At 52.3% G+C, this 22,355-nt stretch overlaps 1 protein-coding gene across 6 annotated transcripts in view; it reads right to left on the bottom strand.

The window, feature by feature from the left end:
* The window catches only part of ABCB6 (ATP binding cassette subfamily B member 6 (LAN blood group)), a 268,844-nt gene that overhangs the window by 170,895 nt on the left and 75,594 nt on the right, over positions 1–22,355 (bottom strand). Inside the window, exon 1 of one of the 6 annotated variants that reach the window (XM_086954415.1) lies at positions 5,236–5,514. The exons of 2 other annotated variants lie outside the window; for them this stretch is intronic. The gene's annotated coding sequence lies outside the window, so the exon portion shown is untranslated. Of the gene's footprint in view, positions 1–4,491; positions 4,549–5,235; positions 5,515–22,355 lie in introns of those variants that run through there. 3 more of the 6 variants (XM_086954419.1, XM_086954418.1, XM_086954422.1) reach the window with 3 other exon arrangements.

The following is a 22,355-nucleotide window of genomic DNA, read 5'->3' as shown; positions in this document are numbered from 1 at the left end:
ACTTCAGCCTGCTCCACAGGAAAGCCTTTAGATTGAACAGCTCTGTTTAAGCAACATGGCGTCCATTTAGCCATTAACAGAAAACGCACTCCAGCTGTTCATTAGAAGTCTACAGAGAAGTTACAGTGGGTAGTGAACCAACAGACTGCTGCTGCCGCTGTTGAAAGTACATATTTCACTCTGCATGCCAAACGTACTTTCTGACATGAATGAGAATGATATTTGAGAATCTATAGATATGTGTCTCAGTTCAGCGTTCTGCAGCTTTATCTAGAGCAATATCTATTATTTCAACAGCATAAAACCCCTAACGTCTTCATTTACTTCTCAGGAAGAAATGTTTTCAGATCTACAGCTTTGATTCCATCAACATGGCGGTCAGGTGTACCCCATGTTTGTCCTGAAAGTAGAATGTTAGCGCTCTAGTTGGTCATTAGAGCACTATGGTAAAGCCGCAGTAAAACCCTGAAGAATCAATCAACAGACTGATGGTCCTGTAGGAGGCACATGTGTTAGTCAGTTTATCAGACTAGTTTCTTATATGGCTAGTGAATATATGTGTGACTTCACAGAAAGTGTGTCCTCATTTTAGCTGGTGGAGCACCTGCCATAGTTCCTATGAGAAGATCAGGAGAGAAAACCGTTCTCTCTTGAACACAGCTCTTTTAATCCCAGCAGACCAGAATTTTTGCTCAGGTAAAATCACCTACAAACACAACACCTTTCCTGAAATAAGCATGGCATCATCAACATACAGCACTATAGATGGGCAACGGAAGGGTGGGGATCTTATGCACAGAGGTGCCCTGAGGGACAGCACATAGGCGGCGTGAGTGAAACTTGAGTTGTCTGTGATGCAGGGCTTTAAGTGGGGGGGGGGGCTGGTGGTGCTCTAAAAGGGGTGTGGTACATTTCTTAAAGGGGTGTGGCCTATCCGAGTAGGGGCGTGGTCTAAATCAAGATAACTAGCATTGTGTGCTTAAGAAATTCATGATGTCGCATCCAGCAAAGGATAATAAAATAGGCAAAAAGGTATATTTATTAAGTATAAGCCATAAAATTCCAAACACTTTAAAACATGTAAAAATGATTTACATTACTTAGAAATCTATTGCAGGATTTCCCCAAACCCTTGAAGATATTCACTGTGTCGGAGTTTCTCACAACAATTTTTCTTCAGCAGACCTTCTACCTTTTGCCAGCCAACTCACACCACACCAGAGTGGTAGGAGGAGTAGCACCTGGGTCTCAATAGGGCTGTGCCTGCCCGCCACAATGCTGGCTCCACCTCCTGCAGTGTGTCTGATGGCCCTGGCAATCACTCACAAAGGAAGAAGAGGTGCACTGGCAGAGTGCACCCATCTCCATGTAGAGGACATGCAGATAGGTCTATTCAGCCTTGTGCTGACTCAGCCAGCCTCCTGGAGCCGCCCCCAGCCCATGTCACTCACAAACTGGAAAATAGCCACTTTCTAAAAGTGCTATTTCCAAACTTAGAATTTAAAAACCATCTTCACTAAAGGATGTGTTATTAAAGTCTGAGTTCAGGGATACCAGATTCCATATGTCTATCTTGCCGTTATGGGAAGATATGCAGGTAAACATGTTACACAGCATTCCCCATGTCATCCTATGGGCAAGATAGCCTTTCAATAGTGAAAAACGAAATTGGCAGTATTTCACTATCAAGACATGTTACCCACACTAGTAACACCAAAGAAAAACCCGGGACGTCTGGTCACCCTACCTTTGAGGCCAGAAAATAGAGCCCCCTTTTGAGGCCCCCCCTAAAAAAATGAATGGGGCTCAGACCCCCACATACCATCCCCCTCGCCCCCTCCCCCACACACACAAAGCCCTGCTGTGATGTCACTCAGAACTCTGGGGTGAAATAATCTGGTTATTCACATTTGATCCATCTGAAATGTTATGTTGGATATGCCCTCCCCGCCCCCATCATCTGCCCCCGCTTCCAATATGTACACAGAGGCAGGTGACTACCAAGGAGGGAACCATATTTAACATGTAAAAAAACAACAAAAATAAACTACCTCCACCACCATCAAAAAAGAGAAATGCCTGCCACCCACTCCCCGCCATGCTTTGCGCACTCCCACTTGGAGTCCCAGAAAACACACTCTCTAACAAACCCACCAATTTGTAAATACCACCCTAAACTTGTTATGAAATAAACAACAACGAACAAACGGTGGATTTGCTTTGTTTGATCAGCACATCTACAAACTGCTAAGGTGAACATTGAAGAAAGGACTCCGCACGAACGCCGTAGTAACACGCCATGGCGATGGAACGTATCAAGGCTCCATGTAGTGTGCAATAACCGGTTCATTAACTAAAGAAAGGATCATCGACAAATGTTCAACACGCTTAACCTACGGTGCATAAAATAAAAGGCCGAAAGGATCAATGCTCAACAGGCTACATAATAATCTGACCTCTGCAAATATATTTTGCTCACCATACTACATTCTTGCCTTGAAAAAGCCAGCGGAGGGCGAAACGCGCGTTGGCTGTGACGGTGTGGCAAAAGAAAGAAATCATTAATAAATGGACATTGAATAATAACGAACATTGTGCATGTCTTTTTGAGGACTACAAGGAGAGGGAAAAATTTTTGGGGATTGCCGTGGCTAGATGCCATTTGGATAATAGCAACTAGAAGGGATGTGCACTGGTACTTTTGTTATAAATTGTTATGAAATAAATATGATCCAAGGTTGAGGGCGCTTACAGGCGGTTACTGGCCAGGGCAGAGTCAGAGGGGGTGAGGAGTTAGGTGCGTCTCTGGCCCTCTGACTGCACCCTGTTCAACAACTTCAGGGAGTGATCCCCCCCTCCCCTCCCCGCCCCCCAGCCTCCCCGCCTCCCCTTCCTGGAAGAGAGCGCTTTAACATGTAACTGCTAAAACATCGCTAGGAACACCTCGAAAACATGAATAGGAGCATCCTGAGACACAACGACGGGGGCGAGACACGAAAGTGTACAACCTGCACCGCATGAGCACACCACGTCACACGCGACACAATATATAACACGTTACGAAACCCGGCAACACGTGGTACGGAGCAACATCTACAACTGGCACAAGAGCATCGTGGAGACAACTGGGGGCAGAGGGCACAGTGCCCACAGCGGCTGCAACACACTGTGAGGGCATCACAATCCAAAGTAGGCAACACAAGTGGAGCGTGAAGACGGCGGGTCACAAGTGACACAATAAGAAATATACAACTGGCAGGAAAGCGTTAGCACTGCAAGTGGATGGATGGCTGTTAAATTCAGTAAAATAAGATGAAGAGTCCTTGTTGTAATGTTCATGTAGTAAATTTATTCTTGGGATTAGATAGTCAGGTACAGCATTCAAGTAGGAATGTAATATGGTAAGAAACCCCACCGGGAGCAGATAACTTCCTGCTCAGCCTCCAGGTAACTGATAAATCCCTTGAACAGCAACAGGTAGAATCCTGGATGACATCACAGAGACATGACATAGACAAGCAGACACTAACACTAAGGAGGGACAAAGAGAGAGGAAGAGCAGGATATAACAATGGCACAACACAGTAAAACTGGAGCGCCTCGAAGACATCACGCACCACAGAATAAAGAAATGGAACAGCAATGGCATGACAAGGCCCGATTACAAAGAGCCGATTAAAAATGTGTGTAACTAACAGAAGAGATACAAAAACATAATCTCAGACAGACAGACTACAGAATAAAATACGAGCACTAAAGCACCGAGAAGACATCACCTAACAAAAGACAGCGACGACAAGCTGTGCACATGGCCAGTAACAAAGGTCACAAAAGCCTGACAGCTCTGTCAAAGTACCTCAGCCCTCGCCTCACCCAAGAATCACCTTAATCTGACAGCTCAGCCAATGCTCAAAGCCCTTAGCGCAGACTTGTTCGCCACCTTGTCGGTGCGCCGGGACACTCCTTCACTGGAGCAGCCGTGCGCAATACAAAAAGCACTAACATAACATAACATAACATAACTAGAGGTTCCATAGGAGCTGACCCAATGCACCTCACTTCTCGACTGTGACTCTCACATGGCTCAGCCAATGCACCTCAGTCTTGTCCTGACTCTCATAGTTCAGCCGATGCACCTCAGTCCTGACATGACACTCCCACAGTTCAGCCAATGCACTTCACTTCTCGCCTGACTCTCACATGGTTCAGCCAATGCACCTCGGTCTTGTCCTGACTCTCACATGGTTTAGCCAATGCACCTCAGTCCTCACATGTGACTCTTAGCTCCACCAAAGCACCTAGTTTCCGACCTGTGACTCTCACAGTTCAGCCAATGCACCTCAGTCTTCACCTGTGACTCTCACATGGTTCAGCTGATGCACCTGAGCCCTGACCTGAGACATCTACAGCTCTGGCAAGGCACCTCAGTCTCACTGATCTGTCACTAACACACGGTCAGCAAATGCACCTCAGTCCTGACTTTTGACTCACAGCTCCACCAATGCACCTCAATCCTGGCCGGAGCCTCCTGCACAGCTCAGCCGGGCCAGCGCACGTCAGTCCTGCCCCAAGGGGCTCACATTCTGACAAAGCACTTTTGACTGATCTACAGACCTTCACAGTTCATGCTGACCTCCGAACACGGGGCTTCAGCTATTCACAGACCATCATCCCCCTCTAGTGACCGAATCCGCCACTTCCCTCGGGTTCAAGGGCTGAGCGTTACACAACAGAAAGATGCAGCGTCACGGCCACCACGAGTGACGCCTGGTGTGATCTTGCACCTGTGAGCTACATGTAGCACGGCCGCTCTCACAAAGGCAGTCGGTGCGCCTCTGCCCTCGCCAGGGCTCCCACCCTGACCCTGCACCTGCCCAGCACCCCCAGAAACCAGTGCATGGAGGGACCCTCACAAGAATGAAGGGGGGGGGGGGGTGGGGTGCCTCCCTGGATGCAGTCAGTCAGGGGTGCAGCAGCGGCATGGCTCAGCCCCAGGGCTCCCTTCTTGCACCTCTGTGCGCCGTGGTCGAGGACCCCTCTGGGAACAGTGCATGGAGGGGGCCTCACCAGAAGGAATGGGGGCTGCGCACTTACCTGGATGCAGTCAGTCAGTCAGGGGTGTAGCGGCAGGGCTCCCTCCCTGGCCTTGCACCTCTGTGCGCTTTAGAAGAGCACCCCTCAGAGAGCCGGGCATGGAGGGACTCTCACCTGAAGGAAGGGGGGCTGCGCACTTACCTGGAGGCAGTCAGAGGTGCAGCAGCGGCAGGGCTCAGCGCCAGGGGGCACTCCCTGGCCTTGCACCTCTATGCGCTTAAGAAGAGCACCCCTCAGAGAGCCGGGCATGGAGGGACCCTCACCAGGGGGCAGGGGGGACCACCGGACGTACCAGGAGGCAGTCACTCACGGGTGCAGCAGCAGCAGGCAGGGCTCAGCAGCACTCACAACAGGACCCCGGCTCTGCCTGCTCTCACAGGCATGCAAGCTTAGGGTGACTCGGCATGTTTTGCTCCAAGGAGCCCCTGGGTCCTAGCGCCGCCTCCAAGCCTCTGTCCCCCAGGTCCTAGCGCCCTCCGGCTCCTGAAGGCGCTGTACTCTTTCAAGGCGCTAGAACCCAGTAGCACCTAGGCTCTGGACTGGAGGACCCCACGGGGGCTTGGGACAATAGGGCGGGCGGCACCCCCAAATCACGGAAGACAATGACCTTGTCCACAGTGTGTGTTTCACAGATTGAAGCCCTCTGCAGCCAGCCGAGCACCGCGGCAACGGCAGGAACTGCGACCGTCACCATAGACTGACAGCGCTCAAAGATGTTTAACAATCACGGACACTTTGCATTCAGAGGTGCCGTCATCTGTGGGGTATAGTCATCATAATATCGCAGCTGTCCAGTGCGCCCCACCAAATGTGTCTTTATGGTAAATGTTGACATAGGCAGGGGCCGTGCGTCCGTGACGTCAGGGCCCCCTGCCCCGGTTCAATATACTCTTTTTTTGGACCTGTTTTCATAAAGCAGAGTTTCGCAATCGCATTGCGATGGTTTGTGTCGTGTGTCTACTCACAGGGGTCTCCATGGTGGGAGGAGGCAGCAGCCCCTCCAGGCTGAAAGACAGCGCGTGTAGTGAGGTGTGTCGGGTGGGAGCTTCAAACATTGCCTGTAGCAAGCCCAGATCCATGCAGACTCCCACACCTTGCAAAGCACCATACATACAGCCCGCCTTTCCGAGTTCAAAACTGCACGGATTTCACTGTCGGGGACACTTGTATTTTGAAGCCTGCATGATCTATGTTTTTTATCCCACACCGTCCCCGACTCGAGAGTGATATATTTAACAGGCTGTTTGAGAAACTGGATTTTAAGTAGTGGGTCTGCGTTCCTACAAAGCTAAGTAACCTAGTAACAGAAGTAAACAGCAGGTTCCCCTGGAAGGTGCGGGCCTACGGCTTTTCTCAGAGAAAGACGTGGCAAAGTATTTTAGCACCCATAAAACAACATTACATTCAAGAAATTAAGCAAATAAAACACACAAAAATCCTGTTGGTAAAAAATGAATGAAGTTTAGTGATGACAAAAGAGTAAAAAATGTGTGAAAAGGATCGGAAGTTATGATGAAAAGGACAAAGGCACATGAAAGCACTGGTGGCGCCAATGCTGGTCCACGGGGCGCGCACGGCCGCGTCCGAGGCGCGCTTTAGGGAAACTGACACGGAGCAGAGGTCGATAACGACTAAGTTTGCCTTAGAAAACCATGTTAGCTCTGTCTTAGTGTTTTTTTTTAATTGTACTTATATTCCTACTAAATTCCATTCAGGGAATTCTAACAAATTGAGACAGGACAGTATAATTGAGTTCACAGATCTAGGCTCATGTGGACGGGGAATAAATAAACAGGCTTCGAGTAGTCACGGCTCGCAATATTAGAGCGCGCAGATGTATGTATTTATTTAATGCGTTTTTATATAGGGCGGACTTTACCCGAAGGTGTCAGAGCGCTTCACAATAGGAGGACCAGTACTGATACATGAGGAGAAAATTACAAGTGAACAAATTACAAACGCAAACGTTAAGTTACATGAGGTAAAAGTGACAATCGTGAACCAACAAAATACAAGAGGTAGCAAACGGTGCATTACAGAAGGAAAAAGGTGACATGTGTGCAAGTTACAAAAGCGTACAAAGTACAAGTAGAGGTATAATACTTCAATAAATGGAGGACACTCAAACACAAGAACAAACGTTACGTAGGCAATGGTGGCACTTGTGCAAGTATCGAAAGCAAACAAAATGTAAGAGGCAGCAAACAGTGTGATACAAGAGAAAAGCGACGTGTGCATGTTAAAAACGAGTACCAAACACAGGTAGAAGGATAATATTGCAATAAATGGCAGACCCTCAAACCACAAGAACACACTGGGAAGACACTTCCATAGTCATGGAGAATAGAAATTCCTATAATGGAAGGTCCTCCTTCAGATAATAGAGAGGGCGGGCATTATATTAGGAGGTGTCTTTGAAGGAGGAGAACTTTGAGGTCAGTTTTGAAGGCCTGGGAGGAGGTGGTGATCCGGAGCTGAGGCGGAAGTGAGTTCCAGATTCTCACTGCGTTGCCTGAAAAGGATTGGGCCATTGATCTTTCCTTCTTGAAAGTGGGAGGTTCAAGCAGTCGATTTTCCGCATTTCGTGATGGTCTAGAGCCTCCAGAGAGTTTCAGTTTATTCGCCAGGTAGCGAGGAGAGGAGGAGTGCAAGGCTTTGTGGTGATACAGGCAGTCTTGTAGATGGATCTTGCCTCGATGGGAAGCCAGCGGAGGGTGGACAACAAGGGTGTGATGTGGTCGCTTCTTTTAGCCCCATAAATGAATGAAGCTGCTGAATGAAGAACAGATTTAAGGAGGGACAGGTGGGATTTGGGGAGGCTAGTAAGAAGTGAATTGCAGTAGTCCAGTCTGGAGAGGACCTGCGATTGGACTAGGGTGTTAAGGTCCTGCTCCTGGAAAAAGCGACGAATTCCCCAAAGAAGGCTCAGTTGGTATCGAGCAGACTTTGCAATGGAATTTGTGTGGGGGGTTAGATTGAGTTTTTTGTCGACTATGACACCAAGGGATTTTGCGCTGTCGACAATGATGGGTTTATTGTTAAGTAGAATCATCTGATTCATCCATGATTGAACCAGGGAGGAGAAAGTGAGGACACGTAACTATTTGGCCAGGAACAGGGACGGACTGCTGTTGTTCCACAGCGCTTTCACCAGGAGCCTGCTTCATCGTTGCTGCTAGCGGAACCCGCTTCGCGGGTCCCGCGTCGCCCTAGGACCTGGGCTGAAGACTACCTTGCTGCGGATCGGGACAGAGGGCTGCGAGCGACGGGGTCTGGACTCCGTTTCCCAGGAGCCCAAGGGAAACCCCGAGCCCGTGTCACCTGGGCTGCTCTCCCTCATCGTCCCGCCCCCTGCCTCTGGGTCGAGATAAAGTGCCCCGCTTGGTTTGAGAACGCGGGACACGTAACTATTTGGCCAGGAACAGGGACGGACTGCTGTTGTTCCACAGCGCTTTCACCAGGAGCCTGATTCATCGTTGCTGCTAGCGGAACCCGCTTCGCGGGTCCCGCGTCGCCCTAGGACCTGGGCTGAAGACTACCTTGCTGCGGATCGGGACAGAGGGCTGCGAGCGACGGGGTCTGGACTCCGTTTCCCAGGAGCCCAAGGGAAACCCCGAGCCCGTGTCACCTGGGCTGCTCTCCCTCATCGTCCCGCCCCCTGCCTCTGGGTCGAGATAAAGTGCCCCGCTTGGTTTGAGAACGCGGGACACGTAACTATTTGGCCAGGAACAGGGACGGACTGCTGTTGTTCAACAGCGCTTTCACCAGGAGCCTGCTTCATCGTTGCTGCTAGCGGAACCTGCTTCGCGGGTCCCGCGTCGCCCTAGGACCTGGGCTGAAGACTACCTTGCTGCGGATCGGGACAGAGGGCTGCGAGCGACGGGGTCTGGACTCCGTTTCCCAGGAGCCCAAGGGAAACCCCGAGCCCGTGTCACCTGGGCTGCTCTCCCTCATCGTCCCGCCCCCTGCCTCTGGGTCGAGATAAAGTGCCCCGCTTGGTTTGAGAACGCGGGACACGTAACTATTTGGCCAGGAACAGGGACGGACTGCTGTTGTTCCACAGCGCTTTCACCAGGAGCCTGCTTCATCGTTGCTGCTAGCGGAACCCGCTTCGCGGGTCCCGCGTCGCCCTAGGACCTGGGCTGAAGACTACCTTGCTGCGGATCGGGACAGAGGGCTGCGAGCGACGGGGTCTGGACTCCGTTTCCCAGGAGCCCAAGGGAAACCCCGAGCCCGTGCCACCTGGGCTGCTCTCCCTCATCGTCCCGCCCCCTGCCTCTGGGTCGAGATAAAGTGCCCCGCTTGGTTTGAGAACGCGGGACACGTAACTATTTGGCCAGGAACAGGGACGGACTGCTGTTGTTCCACAGCGCTTTCACCAGGAGCCTGATTCATCGTTGCTGCTAGCGGAACCCGCTTCGCGGGTCCCGCGTCGCCCTAGGACCTGGGCTGAAGACTACCTTGCTGCGGATCGGGACAGAGGGCTGCGAGCAACGGGGTCTGGACTCCGTTTCCCAGGAGCCCAAGGGAAACCCCGAGCCCGTGTCACCTGGGCTGCTCTCCCTCATCGTCCCGCCCCCTGCCTCTGGGTCGAGATAAAGTGCCCCGCTTGGTTTGAGAACGCGGGACACGTAACTATTTGGCCAGGAACAGGGACGGACTGCTGTTGTTCAACAGCGCTTTCACCAGGAGCCTGCTTCATCGTTGCTGCTAGCGGAACCTGCTTCGCGGGTCCCGCGTCGCCCTAGGACCTGGGCTGAAGACTACCTTGCTGCGGATCGGGACAGAGGGCTGCGAGCGACGGGGTCTGGACTCCGTTTCCCAGGAGCCCAAGGGAAACCCCGAGCCCGTGTCACCTGGGCTGCTCTCCCTCATCGTCCCGCCCCCTGCCTCTGGGTCGAGATAAAGTGCCCCGCTTGGTTTGAGAACGCGGGACACGTAACTATTTGGCCAGGAACAGGGACGGACTGCTGTTGTTCCACAGCGCTTTCACCAGGAGCCTGCTTCATCGTTGCTGCTAGCGGAACCCGCTTCGCGGGTCCCGCGTCGCCCTAGGACCTGGGCTGAAGACTACCTTGCTGCGGATCGGGACAGAGGGCTGCGAGCGACGGGGTCTGGACTCCGTTTCCCAGGAGCCCAAGGGAAACCCCGAGCCCGTGTCACCTGGGCTGCTCTCCCTCATCGTCCCGCCCCCTGCCTCTGGGTCGAGATAAAGTGCCCCGCTTGGTTTGAGAACGCGGGACACGTAACTATTTGGCCAGGAACAGGGACGGACTGCTGTTGTTCCACAGCGCTTTCACCAGGAGCCTGCTTCATCGTTGCTGCTAGCGGAACCCGCTTCGCGGGTCCCGCGTCGCCCTAGGACCTGGGCTGAAGAGTACCTTGCTGCGGATCGGGACAGAGGGCTGCGAGCGACGGGGTCTGGACTCCGTTTCCCAGGAGCCCAAGGGAAACCCCGAGCCCGTGTCACCTGGGCTGCTCTCCCTCATCGTCCCGCCCCCTGCCTCTGGGTCGAGATAAAGTGCCCCGCTTGGTTTGAGAACGCGGGACACGTAACTATTTGGCCAGGAACAGGGACGGACTGCTGTTGTTCCACAGCGCTTTCACCAGGAGCCTGCTTCATCGTTGCTGCTAGCGGAACCCGCTTCGCGGGTCCCGCGTCGCCCTAGGACCTGGGCTGAAGACTACCTTGCTGCGGATCGGGACAGAGGGCTGCGAGCGACGGGGTCTGGACTCCGTTTCCCAGGAGCCCAAGGGAAACCCCGAGCCCGTGTCACCTGGGCTGCTCTCCCTCATCGTCCCGCCCCCTGCCTCTGGGTCGAGATAAAGTGCCCCGCTTGGTTTGAGAACGCGGGACACGTAACTATTTGGCCAGGAACAGGGACGGACTGCTGTTGTTCCACAGCGCTTTCACCAGGAGCCTGCTTCATCGTTGCTGCTAGCGGAACCCGCTTCGCGGGTCCCGCGTCGCCCTAGGACCTGGGCTGAAGACTACCTTGCTGCGGATCGGGACAGAGGGCTGCGAGCGACGGGGTCTGGACTCCGTTTCCCAGGAGCCCAAGGGAAACCCCGAGCCCGTGTCACCTGGGCTGCTCTCCCTCATCGTCCCGCCCCCTGCCTCTGGGTCGAGATAAAGTGCCCCGCTTGGTTTGAGAACGCGGGACACGTAACTATTTGGCCAGGAACAGGGACGGACTGCTGTTGTTCCACAGCGCTTTCACCAGGAGCCTGCTTCATCGTTGCTGCTAGCGGAACCCGCTTCGCGGGTCCCGCGTCGCCCTAGGACCTGGGCTGAAGACTACCTTGCTGCGGATCGGGACAGAGGGCTGCGAGCGACGGGGTCTGGACTCCGTTTCCCAGGAGCCCAAGGGAAACCCCGAGCCCGTGTCACCTGGGCTGCTCTCCCTCATCGTCCCGCCCCCTGCCTCTGGGTCGAGATAAAGTGCCCCGCTTGGTTTGAGAACGCGGGACACGTAACTATTTGGCCAGGAACAGGGACGGACTGCTGTTGTTCCACAGTGCTTTCACCAGGAGCCTGCTTCATCGTTGCTGCTAGCGGAACCCGCTTCGCGGGTCCCGCGTCGCCCTAGGACCTGGGCTGAAGACTACCTTGCTGCGGATCGGGACAGAGGGCTGCGAGCGACGGGGTCTGGACTCCGTTTCCCAGGAGCCCAAGGGAAACCCCGAGCCCGTGTCACCTGGGCTGCTCTCCCTCATCGTCCCGCCCCCTGCCTCTGGGTCGAGATAAAGTGCCCCGCTTGGTTTGAGAACGCGGGACACGTAACTATTTGGCCAGGAACAGGGACGGACTGCTGTTGTTCCACAGCGCTTTCACCAGGAGCCTGCTTCATCGTTGCTGCTAGCGGAACCCGCTTCGCGGGTCCCGCGTCGCCCTAGGACCTGGGCTGAAGACTACCTTGCTGCGGATCGGGACAGAGGGCTGCGAGCGACGGGGTCTGGACTCCGTTTCCCAGGAGCCCAAGGGAAACCCCGAGCCCGTGTCACCTGGGCTGCTCTCCCTCATCGTCCCGCCCCCTGCCTCTGGGTCGAGATAAAGTGCCCCGCTTGGTTTGAGAACGCGGGACACGTAACTATTTGGCCAGGAACAGGGACGGACTGCTGTTGTTCCACAGCGCTTTCACCAGGAGCCTGATTCATCGTTGCTGCTAGCGGAACCCGCTTCGCGGGTCCCGCGTCGCCCTAGGACCTGGGCTGAAGACTACCTTGCTGCGGATCGGGACAGAGGGCTGCGAGCGACGGGGTCTGGACTCCGTTTCCCAGGAGCCCAAGGGAAACCCCGAGCCCGTGTCACCTGGGCTGCTCTCCCTCATCGTCCCGCCCCCTGCCTCTGGGTCGAGATAAAGTGCCCCGCTTGGTTTGAGAACGCGGGACACGTAACTATTTGGCCAGGAACAGGGACGGACTGCTGTTGTTCCACAGCGCTTTCACCAGGAGCCTGCTTCATCGTTGCTGCTAGCGGAACCCGCTTCGCGGGTCCCGCGTCGCCCTAGGACCTGGGCTGAAGACTACCTTGCTGCGGATCGGGACAGAGGGCTGCGAGCGACGGGGTCTGGACTCCGTTTCCCAGGAGCCCAAGGGAAACCCCGAGCCCGTGTCACCTGGGCTGCTCTCCCTCATCGTCCCGCCCCCTGCCTCTGGGTCGAGATAAAGTGCCCCGCTTGGTTTGAGAACGCGGGACACGTAACTATTTGGCCAGGAACAGGGACGGACTGCTGTTGTTCCACAGCGCTTTCACCAGGAGCCTGCTTCATCGTTGCTGCTAGCGGAACCCGCTTCGCGGGTCCCGCGTCGCCCTAGGACCTGGGCTGAAGACTACCTTGCTGCGGATCGGGACAGAGGGCTGCGAGCGACGGGGTCTGGACTCCGTTTCCCAGGAGCCCAAGGGAAACCCCGAGCCCGTGTCACCTGGGCTGCTCTCCCTCATCGTCCCGCCCCCTGCCTCTGGGTCGAGATAAAGTGCCCCGCTTGGTTTGAGAACGCGGGACACGTAACTATTTGGCCAGGGACGGACTGCTGTTGTTCCACAGCGCTTTCACCAGGAGCCTGCTTCATCGTTGCTGCTAGCGGAACCCGCTTCGCGGGTCCCGCGTCGCCCTAGGACCTGGGCTGAAGACTACCTTGCTGCGGATCGGGACAGAGGGCTGCGAGCGACGGGGTCTGGACTCCGTTTCCCAGGAGCCCAAGGGAAACCCCGAGCCCGTGTCACCTGGGCTGCTCTCCCTCATCGTCCCGCCCCCTGCCTCTGGGTCGAGATAAAGTGCCCCGCTTGGTTTGAGAACGCGGGACACGTAACTATTTGGCCAGGAACAGGGACGGACTGCTGTTGTTCCACAGCGCTTTCACCAGGAGCCTGCTTCATCGTTGCTGCTAGCGGAACCCGCTTCGCGGGTCCCGCGTCGCCCTAGGACCTGGGCTGAAGACTACCTTGCTGCGGATCGGGACAGAGGGCTGCGAGCGACGGGGTCTGGACTCCGTTTCCCAGGAGCCCAAGGGAAACCCCGAGCCCGTGTCACCTGGGCTGCTCTCCCTCATCGTCCCGCCCCCTCATCTAACTGGAGGAAGTGCCCAATAACAACTGTAGAGCCCTGCTGCGCGGGAGCGCGCGGGAGCGCCCGGGGCGAAGCCCGGGCAAAGGGCGGGCCCTCTGAGGCCCTCGTAGGCCAGAGCAGGCCGGGCTGGGCCCACTCTCTAAAACCCACTCCGTGGGCTTGTGTTACAGGTTAGTTAATGGCTACTATACCTGTTGGGGGGTCACCTGGGAAGAAGGGCAAACTTCGCAATGGGTCACTAGACAATTACTTTCCCAAGGTACTGTCCGAGGGGGAGAAGGAATTGACCTTGGCTGAACGCAGGGCTGAGCGGAGGCGTTCAATCGAAAGCTTGAAAAACAGATCCTTTATTGACTCTGCGTCTGTATCCTTGTTCACCGAGGGGGACTTAATTGACCTTGGGAGGGAAACCGTTAGTCAAGAAGGCTTCCCACTTTTACTGCGTGACTGCACATCTTCGCCTGGTATGTCCCTTGATCCTATAGTGATTGACCCCCCTACTCAGATCCCATGTCACCCTGCTGCCCCCCTGAAGCATAAATCATTGAAATCCAAGCAACTAGTGGTTGCACAGATACACGGACCACCACCAAATAAAAAAAGGAGGAAATTAAGGGCGGGAAAAGGCAAAGTTAAAATTTCCCATTTAGACTTTGGCAAAGGCCCTAAATTATCTTCACCGCATGTAAGGGCTACCATGGAAGTTGCAACCACTGTAACACCCGAGGCATCACCATTGGTGGCTACTCCGCTTGTTGAGGTCCCTAATATAGCTGTTTTAGTTAACAGTCAGGGGCCCTTACTTACAAACTCATCGACTCCTCCTCCACCTGTAGGGGATTTCGAACTTTTACTGAGGTCTCTGTTGTTACCCGTGATTGAGAGTCTTAGGAAAGTCGAAAATAGATTGACCTTAGTAGAGGCTGCCCTAAATAGTATGGCCACGGTGACCAGGGCTCAGGGGAGTGGGGGAACACAACCAATACCTTGTACTGGGGTCTCGTTTAGCGAGACTGCAAAACCCTCAGTAGCTACCCCCTCCGCTCTACTCCAGCCGTCTAAACAGTCGTCTCAGCATCAGGGTAAGACGGCGCCTGCTATACATAAAGAAAATCCTACAACGAACCCGATCATTTCTGTAGCTGGGACAGAAGGTGGCGCCAAAAGGCCAATGACAAAGGCTCCCCCAGTAATCAGTAGCGAGAGACAGGGGGAAGGGGGACGCACCAGAGGTCCTTTAACTAGGGTACCTCAAGTGGAAATTCCACCCCAGGCGGTGCCCTATGTAGTAGTCATGACCGGGGTCCCTCCATTAGCAGACAATAAGAAGGAAGGTTATGGCCAATTGAAAAATAAAATAATTCACTGGCTGAGGACATTCAGGCCTATAGCCCCAAATGTGGATGGAGATATTGTACATGTTAGAAGGATCCCGTGGTTGGGTAACACTAGGAAAGACATTGACGGGGATCTAGTGGTGGTCAATTTTAGAGACCCCCGTGCAGTGGACTACATTTTAAACTGGCCATATGCAGGAGGAGGAAACTCTATCACACCTAGGCCCTTAACCTACTTTTACCCGAGGCCGGCTCCTTACCCCCCCAAACATAGGGAAGAGTCTTATGCCCTATGGCCCAAGCAGTTTGGTTACAATAGTACTCATCAGGTATTTGGCCAGCATCAGCTTTACCCTAATGGTCAGTCTGGTTGGTTTACGGTTCCACAGAGACATCACCCAAGCCATATTGGTGCAATGGAGCATCTCAGACCCTTCACCCCCTTAGATACTTTCAATAGGTTTTCGCAGCTCAGTGGCATGGAGGACTGCGATTGATGCTTACAGCCTATGGAGGAGGGAGGCGGTAGACATGGAGAGGAGCCCCAGCAAGGAGGAATTATTTGTGACACTTCCCAGGAGGTCACCACAGATGACTCTAATGTAATCCACTCGAATATGCCTCATTTTGATGCCCCGGATATGTCTATTGTTGTTGATTGTTCTGAACCCGACAGGCAACTTTGTTGTGTGAGTAACAGCGACCAATCTAGAGGTGTGGGAATGGAGCCGAGGGGGGTGACCACGGAAGGGTACTCTCTAGTGCACAAGGGTTCGAGGGTAATAAACCTGATTTCCTGGAACGTAGCCGGGCTAAAAAGGAAATTAGACATTCCTGAATGGCATGAATTCATCGAGAAGTTCGATGTCTGCCTGTTCCAAGAAACTTGGTGTTTGATACCAATTGATAAATCTGGCTACACGACCTTCTTTTCCCCAGCGATAAGTAGAGGGAAAGGTAGACCAGCAGGAGGTCTTTTAGTCTGGATAAGAACTGACCTAGATTGGGACATGGCCTCTAATGACACCCAGTGTAATGATTTAATGCACCTTTCTTCCAGGGGTCACATAGAGGGGATTAGGCTTGAACTTTTTAATGTGTACGCTAGAGGGGCTGCGGGGGATAATACTTCGGCAACCATTTTGAGCCTTGATTCTGCTCTAGCTAATTGCCCTCCCTCAGCTAGAATTATGGTGGGTGGCGATTTTAATTGCACGTTCGAACCTCTTCTTGGTGATGATCCACTAGGTACTGAGGAGGACGACTCCAGGTGGTCTATCCCCCCCTTGACGGTACCCCCCATCCGGAAATGGTCTGCTAGGGCAATCCAACTGAACGCCCTCACTAGGGAGCATAAATTAAGAGCCCTTAATGGCAGGACCCGGTCTGATATATTAGGTGCAACGACTTTTAACAGGCTATCGGCCCCGTCCAGAATTGATTATATTTTAATGAGTGTTAGTATGTGGATGGACCTTATTGATATGGAGGTGGTACCCACCCAGGATAGCGACCATAATCCGCTTTGCTGCAAGTTTAAATGGGGGAAAATTAAAGAGAAAGGGATGAGTGCACCGTTGAAATTAACCAAAGAGATCATCCCCTACGAAAACAATCGTAGATTGAAGTGGGACAAGGCTCAGTTAAACGCAGACCAACTAGAGACCATTAAATTTACCATCGAAGCCCTGTACAGGGACTTGGAAGTAATGGAACGGGTGGATGCTAGTCCTCCGTGCCTTTCCTTACAACTAGACTCTGCATATAAAGGCATGATAGATCAAGTGAGTCTTTATTTCACCTCTAAAGGGAAATCCCTTAGATCAAATAGGACGCCCCCCATATCCAGCAACCCATGGTATTCAACGAACTGCAGGGGGAAGAGGAAAAGTTTGTCAGTTGCCTTGCTCTCGAGGAATCCTACTCTGGTTAGAGCGGCCAGGAGGGAGTACTTGAGAGCAATTGCTCTGGCAAAGCGTGAGTGGGAGGAGGAACACTGGAGGGAAATAACAGACGCCGTCAGCAGGAGGGACTCAACGCTATTCTGGGATTTAATTAATAGAGCTAGACAGGGTAAATCCCAGCCTTTAGCAACCCATATAACCAGCCAGCAATGGTTCAATCACTTTTCATCTCTGTATGGCGCCAGTGAAGATACATCTGGCCCTTTGGATGCTTGTGGGGAGGGAAGGGATCCTGACGGGGAGACGGAGTGCTTATTTATGGCCTCCGAAGTAGTGGCAGCAATTAAACATTTGACGCCCAAAAAGGCAGCTGGGCCGGATGGGATCCCTGGGGACCTCTTGATTGCTGAACCCTTAGCCTGGGCAAATTTAATAGCCACCATAATGAATTTGTTAGTAAAGGGACACCCCGTGCCAGATTCATGGAAGGGTGCCGAGGTGGTCACAGTGTACAAGAAGGGGGCAAGAGATGACCCTGCCAACTACAGACCGATTAGTCTGATAGACATAATCCAGAAAGTGGTTGGCAGGGTCATTATCGCCAGGGTAGGCGACTGGATGGAGGAGGAAGGCATTCTCTCTCATCTGCAGGCCGGATTTCGCCAAAGGGTGGGCACGATGGACCAGGTCTTTAGGCTGTTTGGGATCTATTGGAAGGCAGTTACCATCAAGAAGGGGAGCCTATATATGGCCTTCATAGATCTCAAGACGGCCTTCGACCTGGTCCCCCGTGCTAAACTGTGGGAGATTCTGGAAAGTTTGGGCTTTCCTGGCTCACTCTTAAGATTAATTGTAAGACTCCACGAGGGGACATACGCTAGGATTAGATGGGGTACACAGGGCCAACTGACAGATAGGGTACCTGTGAGGAGTGGAGTGCGTAAGGGTGTGTCATGGCTCCGACTCTCTTCTCCTTGTTTGTGAATGGAGTGGTGGACCATCTGAGAGGAGAAGAGACGGATGCCCCAACCCTGGCGGGGGAAAAGATTCAGACCCTACTCTTTGCTGATGACACCTTACTGATAGCTAAATCCCCGATAGGCCTGCACAAACTCCTGCAGCGTTTCTCCTCCTTTTGTACAGAGAGGGGCCTAACCATCAACACCACTAAAACCAAATTGATGGCCTTTTCACCCACCAAAAATTTTAAAAACAATTTTCTGCTTAATGGGACTCCCTTGGAGTTGGTCGAGGCATTCGACTATTTAGGGGTCCGGCTAAATAGCCGAATGACCTGGAAGGATCACCTAGCGAAAATGCTATTGGGCCACAAAAGAGTGTCGGGGGTGATCTTACGAGAGCACCGGGCATCAATTAGCAAACCAGTGTCCCCGGTAATGGCCATCTATGAGGGCCAGATACTCCCGGCTGCATTGTACGGCTCCGAATTATGGGGGTTCGACAATATAAATGAGCTAACCCTAGCAGAAAATAAGTTTTTGAGAGATGTGGTGGCACTCCCTGTTTCCACTCCGCTTATCCCCTTGCGGTTAGACCTTGGTAGACGTGCCCTAAAGGATATAGTGAGGCTGCGACCATTGCTTTTTTGGGTTCGCCTGAGAAGGACTAAGGAGTTGGCCAAATATGCTGAAGTACTGGACGAGCTAATTTTACTCGACTCTGGGTGTAAAATTGGCTGGTTGAAAAATCTGAGGCTATTGGTCTCCCAATTGGGTTTGAGAGATATTTGGGAGTCCCAAGCGCCCCCGCCCAAAATGGTTATCAAGAAATTATATTGGGATTGGGTTCAGGCTGAAGCATCACGTGGTATAACAGGGGGTTCACTTACAGAGTCCTTTCTGGAGTGTAAGAGTGTAAGGAAATTTGAACCCTTCATTGACTTGATAACTAAGCCTCTAGACAGGGCCCTCTTTTTAAAATTAAGGTACGGTACCCTCCCGGTACGCGAATTTACTTCAAAATGGTCCAACCAGGGCGGCCCTTTGCGATCTTGTCCTGGCTGTGCGGCACCTAAAGAGTCCGTGGCCCATCTTCTTTTTGCCTGCCCCGCGTATAAAGTGGCGCGGAAAAACTGGTTGAAACCAGTATGTAAAGGTCTGGGGATGAGGTGCCATCGCTCGGCCTTACGAGTGATTACATCGGATCTATCATCTACCCCATTGATATGCGGGGTGGCAAAGTTTTTAGGTAGTGCCTGGATTATTAGATCAAGATCTCTGGGAATGATTGCAAGGCCCCTACCTACCTAGAGTGGAGTTGTTTGAAGCTGCTAATTCTGAGTGTCTGTAGTATTTTTTTGTCTGTGGTTTTATTAATTATGTCAGTGCTCAGTCGTATTTTAAGTATGGTCAACCCTTGTTGTTGCTAGTATAATTTGATGAAATGTATTTTAAAATGTATATTGTTGTCTTTTATTGTGATCAATTTACCGAATAAAGATTTATACGAGAAGTGAGGAAGAGAGGAGGAGGAATTAAGTTTTGGAGGGATTCAGAATCAGTTGATGAGTTGACATCCAGTTTTGAATGGAGTCGAGAGTAGAGCTTAGGATAGAGAGATCGTGAGTGGAGGCAACCTTGAAGTACATTTGAGTGTCGTCTGCGTAGAGATGATAGTGGATCCCGGATTTACTTAGGAGATTTCCCAGTGGTTCTAAGTAGAGGTTGAACAATGTGGGTGCAAGTATGGAGCCTTGAGGAAAACTTTGACCTACCGCCAAAGGAGATGAGAGACTGTTCGCTATTTTGATCATTTGGGATCTATCAGAGAGGAAGGAAGCAAACAATTTAAGCACTGTGCCTTCCATGCCCATTCTCTGTTGAAGAGTGTTGAGGAGAGTGTTGTGATTGACAGTATCAAAGGCTGCAGAAAGGTCAAGGAGAATTAGAAGACAAGACCCCCGAGTCGAGTATCCTCAGCGCGTCATCAATCACCTGCAGCAGGGCTGTTTCAGTGCTGCAGTTTTGGATGAAGCCTGATTGAAAATTGTCAAGAAGATTATTGTCCTTGATATGACGAGAGAGTTGTTTCGCTACACATCTTTCTGTGATCTTCGCAATAAAGGGTAGGTTAGTGATGGGGCGGAAATTGTTGAGGTCATTCACATCAGCAGTGGGTTTTTTAAGCAGAGGGGGGACCTGCCCAGTTTTGAAGGAGACAGGAAGGGCGCCTTGACAGACGGAGAGGTTGACCAGAGTGGTCCAATAGGACAGAGATTGGGTATAGAAGTCAATGGCAATGGCACTAGGGATGGGGTCAAGAGAATGGTTGGAGGGCTTTGTTTCGCGGATGCACTTGAGGAGGGCATCTTTGGCTGAGGATTTGCGCTCACCTGGAGGGGTAGGATGAACGACCTGATCCACAAGTGATTTCACTTTTTCGTCAAATGATATAGCGAAATCCGCTGCTTTCTTCGTAGAATCCTCCAACTTGGAGGTTGGGGTAGAGCAGTTGGGAATCTTGATGAGATCGAATAATGTTTTGGGTCTATTTTTGGCTGAGTCAAGGAAAGTTCTGAAGTGCGATCTTTTCCCAAGGAAGATGTGCTTGTGGTACTTGGATCTTGCTGAACGAAGCGTGGCCAAATTATCGGTGGAGGGCGATTGCCTCCATTGTTTCTTCAGGTATTTATTTATTATTTATTTATTTATTTTGTGTACTTGTAAAGCGCAGTCCTGTCACCCAAAGGGCATCCTGGCGCTTTGAACTTGAGCGGTTGCACTTTCGCTACTCAAACAATTTTAGGAAACAAATGCGTTTTTAACTCTTTCCTGAACGGAAAGTAGTCCCTATGGCTTCTCAAAGAGAGTGGCAGGGAGTTCCAAAGTTTGGCCGCTGCAACACTAAATGAGCAGCCACCCATCCTAACTCTCTGAAACCTCGGGACTACCAGCAAATGCGCCGAAGAGGAACGGAGAAGTCGCGGGGCAGAATACCAGGTGAACATATTCTGCAGAGGTACTGGGCCCAGTTGATGTACTGCCTTAAACACCATACACGCGGCTTTATACAGCACTCTCAGGTGTACCGGGAGCCAGTGTAGATCTCTCAAAGCTAGAGTAGAAGAGCTAGACCTAGGGCGGGAGAGAGCCAACTTGGCGGCCATATTCTGCACCCGTTGTAGCTTCCCCACCAGATTTTTTGGGGCCTCTAGAAGTAGCGCATTACAATAGTCTAAACGACTTAGTATGGTACCGCAAACTACTTCCGGCCTAGCTTGGGCGGGGAGAAGGGGCAGAACTTTACGCAGCATGCATAACAGCATCATGCACGTAGAGGTGGTTTTATTGACGTGCATGTCAAGCTGTAGATTTGAGCCGAAGATCACCCCCAAGTTGCGAGCAGATTCCGCCGCCGACACTGGCTCGGGAAAGGTGGCAGGCCAGAAATTCTCTGGAAGTACCCGCGAGATCCGATCTGTGGAACAGTAGAGCACCTCCGTCTTTGAGCTGTTAAATTGTAAGGAGTTGGCCCGTAGCCAGTCCGCTGTGGCTGCCATGCAGCGATGAAATGTCTCCAGCGAGACCGCATTATTTCCTTCCAGGGAAAAGACCAGCTGGGTGTCATCGGCTTAGTTAAAAGCCGAGACACCAAAAGATTTTATAAGCTGGACCAAGGGGCGGAGGTACAGATTAAAGAGTATAGGGCTGATGGCCGAGCCCTGTGGGACCCCCTGCCCTACTTTCCTTGCCTCAAAGCGAAATGGAGGGAGCAAGACCAACTGTTGCCGACTGCCAAGATAGGATATCAGCCAGTCTCTTGCATCCTCTGTGACCCCACACTCCTCCAGTCTCCTGATAAGGGTCCGGTGGCAGACCGTATCGAACGCGGCCGACATGTCGAGCAGCACTAAAAAGGCTGCCCGACCACTGTCGACACGCGAACGAAGGTTGTCCAATACGGTTACCAGCGCGGACTTCGTCCCATGCCCGGGGCGGAAGCCAAACTGTGCCTCGTCGAACCATCCGATATTCTCCAGGAAGCCTGAGAGCGAGCGGGTCACCCATTTTTCCATGATCTTAATAGGAAAAGGAAGCAAGGAAATTGGCCTATAGTTGGAGAGACAGGTCGGGTCCAGCGTAGGTTTCTTGAGCAGAGGTGACACTACTGCTAGCTTCCAGCACTCGGGGACAGATGCCAACTCCAAAGACTGGAGGCAGATGTAATACAAAGGTTGGAAGAGTTCCACCTGAAAAACCTTCCAAAATTTGGGAGGCAGTGGGTCAAGCGGAGAGCCAGAGGACACCGTATTTGCCAGACTGCAGAATTCCTCAAAGGAGGGACGGGGAAAAAGTTTTAGTTGGGGTCGACTGGAAAAAATGTCCGGAGCTCCCAAGCTAGAAACTGGGACGCTCGGCTGGGGTCGACTGGGTGAACTGTCCGGAGCTGGAGTTCTGGACTTTTTGGTTCCGTCCAGAGGTGTCAGGGAA

The sequence above is a fragment of the Lissotriton vulgaris genome, chromosome 2_1 (genome assembly GCF_964263255.1).
Source record: "Lissotriton vulgaris chromosome 2_1, aLisVul1.2, whole genome shotgun sequence".
Taxonomy (NCBI): Eukaryota; Metazoa; Chordata; class Amphibia; order Caudata; family Salamandridae; genus Lissotriton; species Lissotriton vulgaris.
This window is presented reverse-complemented; position numbering and strand designations above follow the sequence as displayed.